Source organism: Lycium ferocissimum, chromosome 12 (genome assembly GCF_029784015.1).
Source record: "Lycium ferocissimum isolate CSIRO_LF1 chromosome 12, AGI_CSIRO_Lferr_CH_V1, whole genome shotgun sequence".
Lineage (NCBI taxonomy): Eukaryota > Viridiplantae > Streptophyta > Magnoliopsida > Solanales > Solanaceae > Lycium > Lycium ferocissimum.
Window position 1 is genome coordinate 17,662,994 of NC_081353.1, and position 12,836 is coordinate 17,675,829.

At 37.5% G+C, this 12,836-nt stretch overlaps 1 pseudogene; it reads left to right on the forward strand.

Moving 5' to 3' along the window:
- The first annotated feature begins 2,370 nt into the window (after positions 1-2,370).
- LOC132039086 (uncharacterized) lies at positions 2,371-12,321 on the forward strand (annotated as a pseudogene).
- Positions 12,322-12,836: the final 515 nt, after the last annotated feature.

A 12,836-nucleotide genomic window follows, 5' to 3' on the forward strand; every position in this document is an offset into this window, starting at 1 on the left:
GAGATGTAAATGTAACCTTTTTGTTGGAGGGGGACTACATATTTTGATGTAGTGCACACATGTGGATATATACAAGTCTCAAAACAAAAAATAAATAAAAATATGGAGATTAGGCTTGTGGGGTCCATCCCCAACTTGTTGAAAAAATAGCCATATGCGAAAGAATGCTTCATAGAAATTCATTCTTAGCCGGTCAAAAAATGTGAGTGGAGGAGAATATTTGGGCAATTTTTCTCCTTTTTCTCTAATTTTGTGCGGGAGCCTACATCTCTGTTGCTAAACAGAATGTTCAAAGTGGGCTAATGTTCTACTGGAAGAAGCAGGGAGGACTAGGTATCAGGAATTTAAAGCTGCAGAGCAAAGCTTTAAGACTTAAAATAGTTATGGAGGCACTACATACACCCCAACCATACTGGGGGAAGAATGATCAAAGCAAAATATGGGGAAGAAAATAAGTGGATGACCAGGAGGTGCACACCCTTATGTGTCGGTTTGTGGAGATCCATCGCAGCTCTTTGGCCTTTCTGTGGAACCATTCCACCATTAAGGTGAGTAATGGCCACAAAACTTCTTTTTGGGAGGACAAATGGTTGGGAAACACTAGTCTAAAAGGAATTATTTCCGTCATTCATGGCTGGCAGTAAATCAACACAAGAAAGTAGCTGAGGTATGGGACAATCATGGATGGAACCTTCAGTTCAGGAGAAACTTCAATGACTGGGAAATCAACACACTGACAGAGTTTTTCAGGCTACTAGAAGAGTTTAAAGGCATACAAGAAGGTGCAGATAAATTGAGGTGGAAAGAAGACAGCAAAGGCATTTACAAAGTGAGCACAACATACAAAATTTTGAACCAGAAGTAACCAGCAGGTGCAACTTTGGCCTTGGAAGCACATTTGGAAAGTGAAGGTACCATTCAAAGTTGCATGTTTCACATGGTTGTTGGCAAGGGAAGCAAGATCGACTCAAGAAAACCTAAAAAAGAGAAAATTCTCTCTTTGTTCCAGATGTTACTTATGTGGTGAAGAGGGTGAGACAAATAACCATCTATTTTTACATTGTCGGATCACAATACAGCTTTGGAGGATCTTTGTGAATCTCGGGGGCATTATCCGGGTAATGCCAAATAGGATTACTAATCTACTCCATATTTGGGAGGAGGCAGAAACGAAGCCTCGTACAGAGATAGATGGAGGATTGTCCCAGCTTGCATTTGGTGGACAATATGGAAAGAGAGAAATTCACGATGCTTTGAAGACAGTAGTAGTGATGTACAAAAGATCAAGCTAAATTGTGTCAAACTTTTTGTTTTTGGTGCAAGCAGATTTATTTTGAGAGACTGATTCCATAACCGAAATCCTAGGCTCTTGTTAGATTTTTCAGAGTTTTGGATCAGCTTCCTCACTTTTTTGCTGTAAATATGGTTCCAGTGCAATCTATGCACTGATCAAGTCAATACATACCAATGTTACATTTTCAAAAAAAACAAAAAAAATAAATAGAAAATGCAGAGACAAATCTCTCATCTCAACACACAAAATAGAACACAAAAGCAAGAGCTTAGGGCAATTCACAGACATAAGAAATACAGTCTTTGAGAATAAATAAAGTGTGTAACCGGTATTTTAGTGAGGTGTGTAAATCAAAAGAGGATTGTTTCTTTTAAGTTTATAGTGGTCTCCCGAGTATTTTACCAATTCCTTTACTGTAGTCATATTATTTTGCCAATCTAAGGATGTTGTTTTCTCTCTTATTAAGAAGAGTTTTCCATTTCAAGATTTCGATGGCCTTGTTTCTTCTTTTAGTTCTCGTTCATTACCCTATCTTGGATCCTCCCCCCCACCCCCCCACCCCCACCTTATTAGAGCTTAGGTTTAGCTCATTCCAGGAAATATTCTTCACAGTCAGTCGTACAATACTCTGTGAAAGTGTTGGGAGTAATGCACAAGGTAGCAAAATTCAACAGGAGAAACATTTCTCCTTGTGGGAAACAAGGATGAGGGATTTGCTCGTCTAATAAGGATTACACAAGGCAATAGAAGGCAATACGCAAAGCCCAAACCCATGAAACCTGAGGATTAGATAGACATGGATAAAAAAATTGGCTAGTGCAATCAGATTACACTTATCAGATGATGTGCTCAACAACATCATTGATGAAGATAGTGCATATAGAATATGGACAAGGTTGGAATGTTTATACATGTCCAAAAGATTGACAAATAAATTGTACCTGAAGAAGCTATTCTACACTCTGGAAAAGTTGTTTTCTTCTTACAGTATATGAATATGAATAATCAATGCTCTTGCTTTTGTGTTCTATTTGTGAGTGTTAAAAGGAGAGAATTGTCTCTTTATTTATAAAAATATGGGAGCCGTGAGCTCAAAGCACAAAATGGACAAAGTGGTGGATCGAGGAAGAAACAGGGTGAGCCAGGTATTTTGTGCAAGTTAGATCTATGATCACGTACCAGGCTCACGGCTCCCATATTCTGGATGCAGTTTTGGTGGCTAATGAAGTGGTTGATTCGAGAAGAAACAGGGTGAGCCAGTTATTTTGTGCAAGTTAGATCTATGATCATGTACCAGGCTCACGACTCCCATATTCTGGATGCAGTTTTGGTGGTTAATGAAGTGGTGGATTCGAGGAAGAAACAGGAGTCGAGGTATTTTGTGCAAGTTAGATCTATGTAACTTGCACAAAATACCTGACTCACCCTGTTCTTCCTCGAATCCACCACTTCATTAGCCACCAAAACTGCATCCAGAATATGAGAGCCGTGAGCTCAAAGCACAAAATAGATGGAATCTCTATAGAAAAAGGACATGCACCAGCACATTGAACTTCCAAAGATAAAAGACGACTTAAATGCAAGTGAGTCCTTAAACTCAAGAAAGATGGAAACGACAAGTTGTTTAGACACAAAACTGGGTTGATGGTAAAATAGTTCGAGCTATTCATGGCTTGGCAGCTGGCCTAAATTTTGAGTTGGAGCAATTGGATGTAAACTGCATTCCTTTGTGTCTGTTTGATTAAAAAAATCTATATGGAGCAAGCAGAAGGATTTAAAACAGAAGGCAGGAATACATGATCTGCAAATTGCAGAAGTCTCTGTATTGGTTGAAACAAGCACCAGGAAAGTGGTAAAATAGTTTGACTCATTTATGAAAAATCAGACATATAAAAAAGACACTTCCATATCTGGATAGATTACTCCTAGACTAATTATTAACAAGACAAGATGCTAATAGTTCTTTCAACATTGTTGGAGCACGGTAAAATTGGATGTTCTGAGCACTATTGATAAGTTTCAGGAGAGGGGCGAATTTGAAAGGAGTTTAAATGCTTCGTTAATCGTCATTATACCTAAGAAGGAAGGGGCCACTAGCATTAGGGACTATAGACCTATTAGTTTAATGGGAAGCATCTACAAGATTATTTGTAAGGTGCTTTCTAATAGACTTAAAAGAGTTCCGGACAAGACCGTATCTTCTTCACAAAATGCTTTTGTTGAGGGAAGACATATTCTGGATGCAGTTTTGGTGGCTAATGAAGTGGTGGATTCGAGGAAGAAACAGGGTGAGCCAGGTATTTTGTGCAAGTTAGATCTATGATCATGTAAATTGGAAGTTCCTGGACTTCATTATCTTGAAGATGGGCTTTGGGGAGAAATGGAGAAAGTGGATCAGTTTTTGCATTTCTTCTGTGAGATACTCGATTTTGGTGAATGGTAGTCCATATGGTTTCTATGGTAGTTCGAGGGGCTTGAGGCAGGGAGATCCTTTATCACCTGTGCTTTTCATTTTGGTGATGGAAGCTTTGAGCAGGATGATGGACAAAGCTGTGTCAGGCGGATTCATCAAGAGTTTTAAGGCTGCGGTTAGTGGTGTTGGTACCTTGTCGGTTATCCATCTTTTATTTGCGAATGATACATTAGTGTTCTGTGATGTAGATGGGGTTCAGCTTGATTAACTTGGACAAGTGTTGACTTGGTTCCAAGTGGTCTCAGGGCTTAAAATTAATCTCAGGAAATGCGTGATCATACTCGTTGCTGCAGTTAAAAACATTGACATGCTCGCTCGCGTTTTGCATTGCCGGGTAGGGGCCCTCCCGACTACCTACCTTGGATTGCCTCTAGGTGCATCGAACAAGGATTTCAGTGTTTGGAACCTAGTTATTCAGAGGGTAGAAAAGAGGTTAGCAAGTTGGCAGAAGAGATATTTGTCCAAAGGAGGGAAGGAAGTGCTTATTAAGAGCACTTTATCGAGTATTCCTATTTATTGCGTGTCCCTGTTTAATGCACCTTCTGTTGTTATAGAAAAGTTGGAAAGGTTGCAAAGAAATTTTCTTTGGGATGCGGCGAATGGGGCAAAGAGTTTCACTTAGCTCGATGGAAGACCGTGACTACTCCTAAACGGTGGGGAGGGCTTGGAGTTAAAGACTTGAAAGTTTTTAACCAGGCACTTTTGGGTAAATGGCTGTGGAGATTCGTTACGGAGGGAGAAGCTTTATGGAGAGAGGTAATAGCGGATTAATACGGGGTAATGGAAGGGGGATGGAGAACAAATGTGGTTACTATGCCTTTCGGGTGTGGTATTTGGAGGAATATTTTGAAGGGGTGGGAAGATTTTAAAGAAAACATTACTTTTAAGGTAGGGGTTGGGAATAGAGTTAGTTTTTGGGGGCAAAAGTGGTGTGGAGGTTTGGTTCTAAAAGATGATTTCCCGGCTTTGTATAGGGCCTTGTGCCAAAGGGAATTGTCTGTTCAGCAAGTTAGCAAGTTAGGGGGTTACATGAGGATAGAAATTTTTGGGATCTGAGTTTTAGGAGGAATTTCTAGGATTGGGAGGTGATCGAGCTTCAGAGATTGCTTGCTCTACTTCACAAGCAGGGTGAACCAGTGGATAAACCTGATGCTTTGAGCTGGGAGTTGGGAAATCACAAAGTGTTCTCAGTCAAGTCTTTCTATGAGAAGTTTCTATTAAGGTGGAAGACAGATTTCCACATGATTCGGTCTGGATAGCTAAGGTGCCAAGGAAGGTGTGTTTCTTCACGTGGTTGGCAACTAGAGGGGTGATATTGACGGCAGAGAATCATAGGAAAAGAAAGGTTGTTTGCATAAGTTGGTGTTTCCTATGTAAGGAGACAGGTGAGGACGTGGATCATATTTTGTTACATTGCAAATTAGCCACGAGGCTATGGTAGGATATCTTTAGATGGTTTGGTGTTTCTTGGGTTATGCCAAAATCTGTGAAGGAGCTGATCTTCAGTTGGAAGAGTGGAGCTATGAGAAGGAGGCACAAGGCTTGGAATGTTACTCCTCTTGCCTTTTTGTGGCTCACATGGAATGAGAGAAATAGGAGAGCTTTTGAAGGGGTGGAGAAGAGCTTTGCTCAATTGAGGAGTAGCCTCCGATCCTTATTTTCTTTTGGTGCACCCATGTAGTTTCTGTTTGTATAGACGATTAGGTGTCTTTTGGGGAGAATCATATTTTGTAGGTCTCTCCTTTTTTTTGGTATACCTCTTCTATACGGCCTTAATGGATTTGTTACCATCAATGAAATCTTTTACTTGATCCAAAAAAAAAAAAAAAGGAAAAAAAAAAGAAGCTAATAGCCAAGCTGATGGGAGATCTGTCCAAGTCATTTGACATGAAAGACTGGTCTAGTGCAACAAATTCTGGAAATGCATATTGTTTGAGATAGAACAAGCAAGAAATTGTGTTGTGACAAAAAAAGCATATTGATTGGAATGTTTCTACATTAATAGGGAAACCCGCTTCAACTGATCATCGTGAAGTGACGTGAGTGATCCTTAACCTTGCCCCATCGCTAGACATCGAGTGCGCGAGATCGCTTGTCCAACAAAGGAGGAGACGATCCGAGAGCATGGCAAAGGTCGAGCTAACTTCCCAAACACTTGATTTACGTTGCGTACGCTGAGAGGGGTTATTGAATGTGGAATTTAATGGTTTGCAACGGTCGATGTTGTCATGACAAAGTTTCTCTGTGAGGGGTTTAATGTATTTAATGGTTTTGTCTTGTCGGAAAAGAATACTAAGACATACCTTAGAGGAATACTTGTCTTTTGAAAGATCTTATCCAGTCTCGAAGGGTTTTACAAATGTTAATATGGCAGGTGATCTTGATAATAGAGAACTACTATTGGATATTTGTTTACTTTTCATGGGGAGCTAATCATGGCAGTTAAAATTGCAAAAGTGCGTCACTCTTTACAATTGAAGTGGATTGCATTGTTATTACTAAAGTTAGCAAGGAAATGATGTGGCTCAAACGATTTCTTCAAGAAATTGGCTTGTGTCAGAATGAGTATGTCATCTATTAGGACAGTCGAAGTACAATAGACATGAGCAAGAACTCCATGTACCGTGCTAGGACTAAACACATTGACATGAGATCATTGGATTCGAGAAAAGGTAGAGAGCGAATTCTTACAAATCCTAAAGATTTTCGTTGGTGAGGATCCTTCAAATATGTTGACCAAGATAGTAACAAAAGACAAGTTTGAGTTGTGCAAAGACCCTGTAGGCTATTTTGCTCGGACTCGGGTGGAGGTGTTTGATACGATGCGAATCTAGAGGTCAGATTCCTTATCACATAAATTTTAGGATTTGGTTGAGGATCTGAGTGCGGATATGAGTGCTGGGACACGACCATAAATGTATATTAAAACTCAAATAAGTATGTATTTCAATTAATTAAGTTATTGAAATGAACTAATAAAATATAATTCTTTATAAACGCCTAGTTTTTTGGTTCATAAGATATCTCATGTAAATCAAAATATTCTTATACTTCTTGGTCATAAATGTAGTCAAAGCAGCCTAGGTAAGTTAACCAAATCCGGCATAATCCCACCCCAACACCCAAATCGTGCTGAATCGGTACAAGTGCGGCAGGAATTTTGTAAGGCCGAGCAACATAGCTTGTAGGCACATCTAGAAATTCGGTCTTACCTCCTTTAGGCTTAGGTAATAGGTTTGGAGGGGGAGATTTGTGGGGTCCATCGCCAAATTGTTAAAAAGCCACGTGCCAAAATAAACACTTGGTAAAAATCCATCTTTGAGGTCAAGAATGAAGTGTGTATATGTGTGTGTGTGGTGGGGGAATTTGACCAGTTGTTGGCAATATTTCAATTTCTTTTTTTACAAGTGGCTTTACCAGGTAAGTGACCTGCCTCTTGCATGAAAAGTTTAAACAAGTGGCTAGACTTGTCATGAATAAAAGCTTATTCATATTGATCATACAAGTAAAAGCCTCCATTGTTAGTTCTATTCTCTCTCTCAATTCTTCTTCGGGTAGAATCTTAATTGCTCCTCTTTATTCTCTTTTTTGGACTAGCTAGTTTGGTATTTAAGTTTTGTTGTTCCTTCTTTTTGAGAGAGGAAGTGTTGGCAAATATAAGGGAAAAGGTAAACAAATATTATGTTAAAAGAAAAAAAAAATATTACTACAATATTTATCTATGAGTAGATATCCAAATGGCTCGAGTCATTTTAGGCACTGTTCTAACAAAACTTTTTCAGCAATGTGATAATTTCCCCAAGAATAAACAAGTCTTTCTCCATGAGGAAGTAGAACAACAAAGTTTAAACAACAAACTAGCTAGTCAAAAAATGTGAATAAGAGGAAGAGTAGTTAAGATTAAGTTGTAAAGAATGATGCTGGAAGACAATTGAATTAGCTGCAGGAGGCTTGTTATTCTAAGGGAAAATGGCTAAAATGACCCCTAAACTATGGCCATATTTGCTGTAACACACCTAAACTTTGCGGGGGACCTATTACCCTCCTGAACTATTTTGAACTGAAATATATACCTCCCTAGATGGTGAGGTGGCACGGAGAGTGTAGTTCACTCTCTTTGAGAGAGTGAGAACCAACTAAAAATATTAAAAAATTATTTTCATTAAATATATGTCAATATTTCATTCATTAAATATATCTCATTTGGTTACCTTTTTATAATTTCTTAATCTTTCCTTCTTTTAGTCAGCCATTATTTTTTATAGTTGGATGGTTTAAGGAGCTTTGAATTGCATCAATCTTAACCTACAAATAATTAGCAATACTTTTTAAAATATATCAAGATAAAATGAAATTGAAATGGGTTTTAAAAATAGTTCAGGAAATGGGTTTTGAAAAGAATGAATTTCACAAATGAAGATCTCAGCAACAACAAATATTGCAGTAATTTTCTCAAAAGCTAAACTGTAAATTTTCCACCCAAATTATACCCATCCCCAAAAAGTTCAGCCCGGTTTGACCGTCAATTTTGGAGGTCCATTGGAACATCTCCACTGAAATTAATGGAAGTCCGGTGTCATATCTTTTTCTCAGAAAATCTCATCTTTCGCGCTATTTAATTACCATCAACACCGGAAAACTAATATCAAAGCACTGCTAAAGTAATCATCAAACAAAAATCACCATCGTTGTATTCCGGAAAATTTACCACCGAATCAATTTTTTTTCGAAAAGCTATTCTTTAGTCCAAATCACCAGTGACAAAATTAGAAGAAAGAAATGAAAACGAAAGCCACAAGAAAAAAGAACAAGGAAAAAATTGAATACAATAGATCAAAACAAGAGAGAGAGAGAGAGAGAGAGAGAGAGAGAGAGAGAAGGAGAAGAAGCTATATGGCTTCTGGATTCGTTGGAAACAAGGAAGGAAAAAAATGAAAAGTAATAGAAAGGAAAAAGGAAAAAGGAAAAGACTACAAAAAAAAAAAAAAAGTTATATATACACGTGGCAGCACGTGTACATCACTCACCTAACTCAGATTTGGAAGTGGTCATTCAAGGAGGTATATATTTCAGTTTAAAATAGTCCAGGGGGGTAATAGGCCGCCCGCAAAGTATGAGTGTGTTACTGCAAATCTGGCCATAGTTTAGGGGTGACTTTAGGCATTTTCCCTTATTCTAATTACGGCAAATAATCATCCTATTTGTAAAATGAGAATAGGCGTTGACTAGTCTCTAGCCACTTGTCCAATACTTTTCAGGCAAGAGGTCACTTTGTTGATGAAGCCACGTGTCAAAAAGGAATTTAAATATTATAGTGTTTAGGATAGTGCCTAGCATGACTCAGATCATTTGTGTATTTGCTCATAAGCAAATATTGTAGTAATATAATTTTTTCTTTCAACTTAAAGTTTGTTTACCTTTTCCATTATATTTGCCAACAAATTTATCCTTTTCTCTATATTTGTGCTTGGAGTCCACGACTCCTATTGTTATATATAGAGGCAATTTTCTCATTTCAACACAGAGAAATACAGCATTGAAGCAAGAGTGGAGAACAATTCACGGACAGTAAGAAGAAAAGCATTTGTGAGGAAAAATTGAGTGCGTGAGCGGTATTATAGTAAGGTGAGTAAATCAAAAGAGGGTAGTTTCTTTGAAGTGTGTAGTGATCAAAAAGAGGACAGTTGCTTTTAAGAGTGAATCTCTTTGAGTATTTTACTAGTGATATTATTTGGGCGTTTCACGCCGTGTTTTTCCCTTATTGAAAGGGTTTTTCATGTTAAAATCTTGGTGTACTTGTTAAGCTTTTTATTCTTGCTAATTATTGTGTTTCGGTGCTCCGTTTTTTATTCATGTTACTTATTCTGTGAGCTAATTCTTCTTAAAAAGGCTGTTGCTGATATCACAATGAGCAGAAACTTTGTTGATCATCAGTGTCTAGAACTTGTGCCATATTGGCTGTCTAAGGGTTTCAAAAAATGTCTCTAAGGTTATGGCCTACTGCCCTCAGTCTTTTAAGTTCTTGGAAGGTGCTTTCAAATGGTTTCAAAATTAAACTTCGGCAGGGTAGTTTTCACTACTGTCTTCTGTCTACCTATTCTACCGATCTGCGCCTCTCTATGTTCAACTTGTCGAGCCATTAGCAGGCACACTCCTTAGTCTATTGAGCCTTCTCTCTCTACTCCATGCCAAATGAGCTACTTCAGTCTTCTCCAAATAAAGAAAAAAGGAAAAGGAAGAGAATGAACAAAAGAAGGAAGAGAAAGTTCCCCTACCCTTTGCCTTTCCCTGTTTTGAAGTTTGCATATATATATATACACACACACACATATATATATATACACACACATATATATACATATATATTATATATATATATATATATATATATATATATATATATATTGGGCTTCGTGTGCTTGTTTAAAGTTTCAAGTGCCCCGTTCTTCTGAATGAGCTATTGCTTCTTGTTGTGGCATCAAAACATTTTTTTGTCTTGTCACCATGTTTTTGTATATGCAAATAAACCTGAATTTGAACAGAGCAGAGGTTGCTTTGGTTGCTGTTCCAAATCTCAACCAATTACTGCTGTGGATGAACCATCTAAAGGACTACGAATACAAGGAAAATTGGTGAGAAAACCGAGTATATCAGATGATTTTTGGAGCACCAGTACATGCGACATGGAGATTAGTACTGTTCAATCCCAGAGAAGCATGTCTTCCATCAGTATCTCAAATCAGAGCACTGGCAATGCCAGCAACAACAGTGAATTCGTAAATCACGGCAAGTTCATTGCATTGACTAAGTTTTTTTGAAGTTTAATAGACACAGTCAACGTAAATAATTTTACACCATCGGGTCATTTTCACCTATTGTAGCAAGTAGTATATCTTATTTTCAGGATCCTTTGAAGGAAGCTTACGTATAAATATCATTTAGATGACCTAATAGTGTAAATACCGATTTACCCTGATGATGTATAAAACTTAAAATCGTTTTTTATAAATTTAAGTAATATACACCGTCGGTGTAAAGAACTTCTTACTGGTCACCCAAAGGATATCTATAAGTAAGCCTCCTCAAAATGTGGTAATTCTAATCTTGAAAATGAGACAATTTAACAAGTAGTAATGACCTGATAGTGTAAAATTCATTACAGTGACGGAGTATATAACTTAAACTCATTTTTTTTTTTTTTATATATATATTAGAAAACTAGTCATTTCTGTGGCTAGACGTTCCAGTCTGTTTTCCACCTTCAGTACAAGGTTTTCATTCAAAAACATAAGTTTTACCTAGTTGTGAAGTAGGCCATGCATGAATGGGGACTTTTTAAATTGGGTTTGCTATCTTGACTTGTCTGCTGATCGCAGGCTATCTTCTTTGGAACCAGACAAGGCTTCAGTGGCTAGCAAGTAAAGATCCAGAGAACCGAAGACTAGCTGAAGAACCGATGTTAAAGTGAGAACCTTGCTTATGTTCATGTTTCTGTTGAAGCATTTCAATACCATAGTTACAATTCTCATGGAATAAATTTTTTAGGACTTTTCTTAAAGCGGTATAGTATCACTAGAAACATCGGAGATAAGCTTCATTTTTTTTTAACCGTGGTGTCTTGGCCAGCTTGCACTTACCTCGACTAATTGCACGAGACCTACTACCAGAGGCGGAGCCAGAAATTTTAGTTGATGGCTTCTAAACCACAATTATGTTGTTTATTGTGTTCTGGAAAGATTGTTGATACATAGTAAATGATTTTTTAAATACAAATACAGCGTCTGAACTAAAGTTACCGGGTTTTGCCGAACCTGTAATTGTAAGGCTAGCTCCGCCCCCGTCTGTTACCTCCTACCAGCACAGTTACCGGATATCTCTGTCCACCAAGATTTTGGACAGATGGAAAGAAACCACCTAGACCCTAGTGTTTAATGAACTTCATTTAGACATGGATTTTTTTCGTTGAATATGGCTGCTACGCTCTTCCATACACACCAATACTTTTACAATTCCAGAGTTTATTTTGAACTTACATTATTTTAAGTTTGTCTACCTTTCTTGGCTAATTGTGCTTGTCCTCACTGTAGTTGGAATGTGTCCTATGAAAGCTTATTTGGGACTAACAAGCGTTTCGCTCAGCCAATTCCTCTCTCGGTGAGAGTCACTTCTCTGAACTTTTATTCACATGAGCGAAGGCTCGGGTTAACTTTTCCAAAATGGTTGTTTCTTTATAGGACATGGTCGACTTTCTTGCTGATATTTGGGAGCACGAGGGTTTGTACGATTAACCGTGCTGATCCGAGTTGTGTATTGATTTTCTTCGCGTTTATCTGAAAATTTTCTGGTTGTTTTAACCTCTGAAAAAGAATTGTGTATAGTTTCCAGAATACAGGGACTGGCAGAGGATGCAAAGAATGTTTAGAAAACAAAGATTTTAACTGATAGAAAATGAGAGGCTAATAGTGAAAGAAACATTTATATAGTGGTTGAATATGCTTTGTAAATGGGAAGCTATTTTACTCTGCATAACTGAATTATATATTGCTGTTTTACTGATTTGGTCAAATTTGATTTGCATTTATATATTTACTTATTTCGGAATCTATTATTTTGCTGGGGTTCTATCCCATAAAGGTAGAGGTAAGGTTTGCGTACATCTTACCATCACCAGACCCCACTTGTGGGATTACACTGGGTTTGTTGTATTATTTTGCTGGGTTGGTTGGCTAGTTGTTATTTTTATTGCCAAATGGCTACTTATGAAACTTTTTTCTTTTAAAATTTAAGTAGCTTTTGTGGTTAATTTCCTTTAAGAATATTGAATATTTTAAGGTAAAATGGTACAAGATCTTTATAACAAAAGAAAGAAAGCTATTTAGCCATGTGATTGGTTGTGCCAGAGGGTAATTTATATTGGGCATCAATAATTTCTTTAGCTTTTTCTAATAATAAAACATGTATGTTTGACCCTTTTTTTTTAAATTTATGTTTCTCCTACTAAGTTATCTAATTCTCTCAAAAATAAGAATAAGGGCATTGAATAAACTACGTCAAATTGAAGCCAAGTAC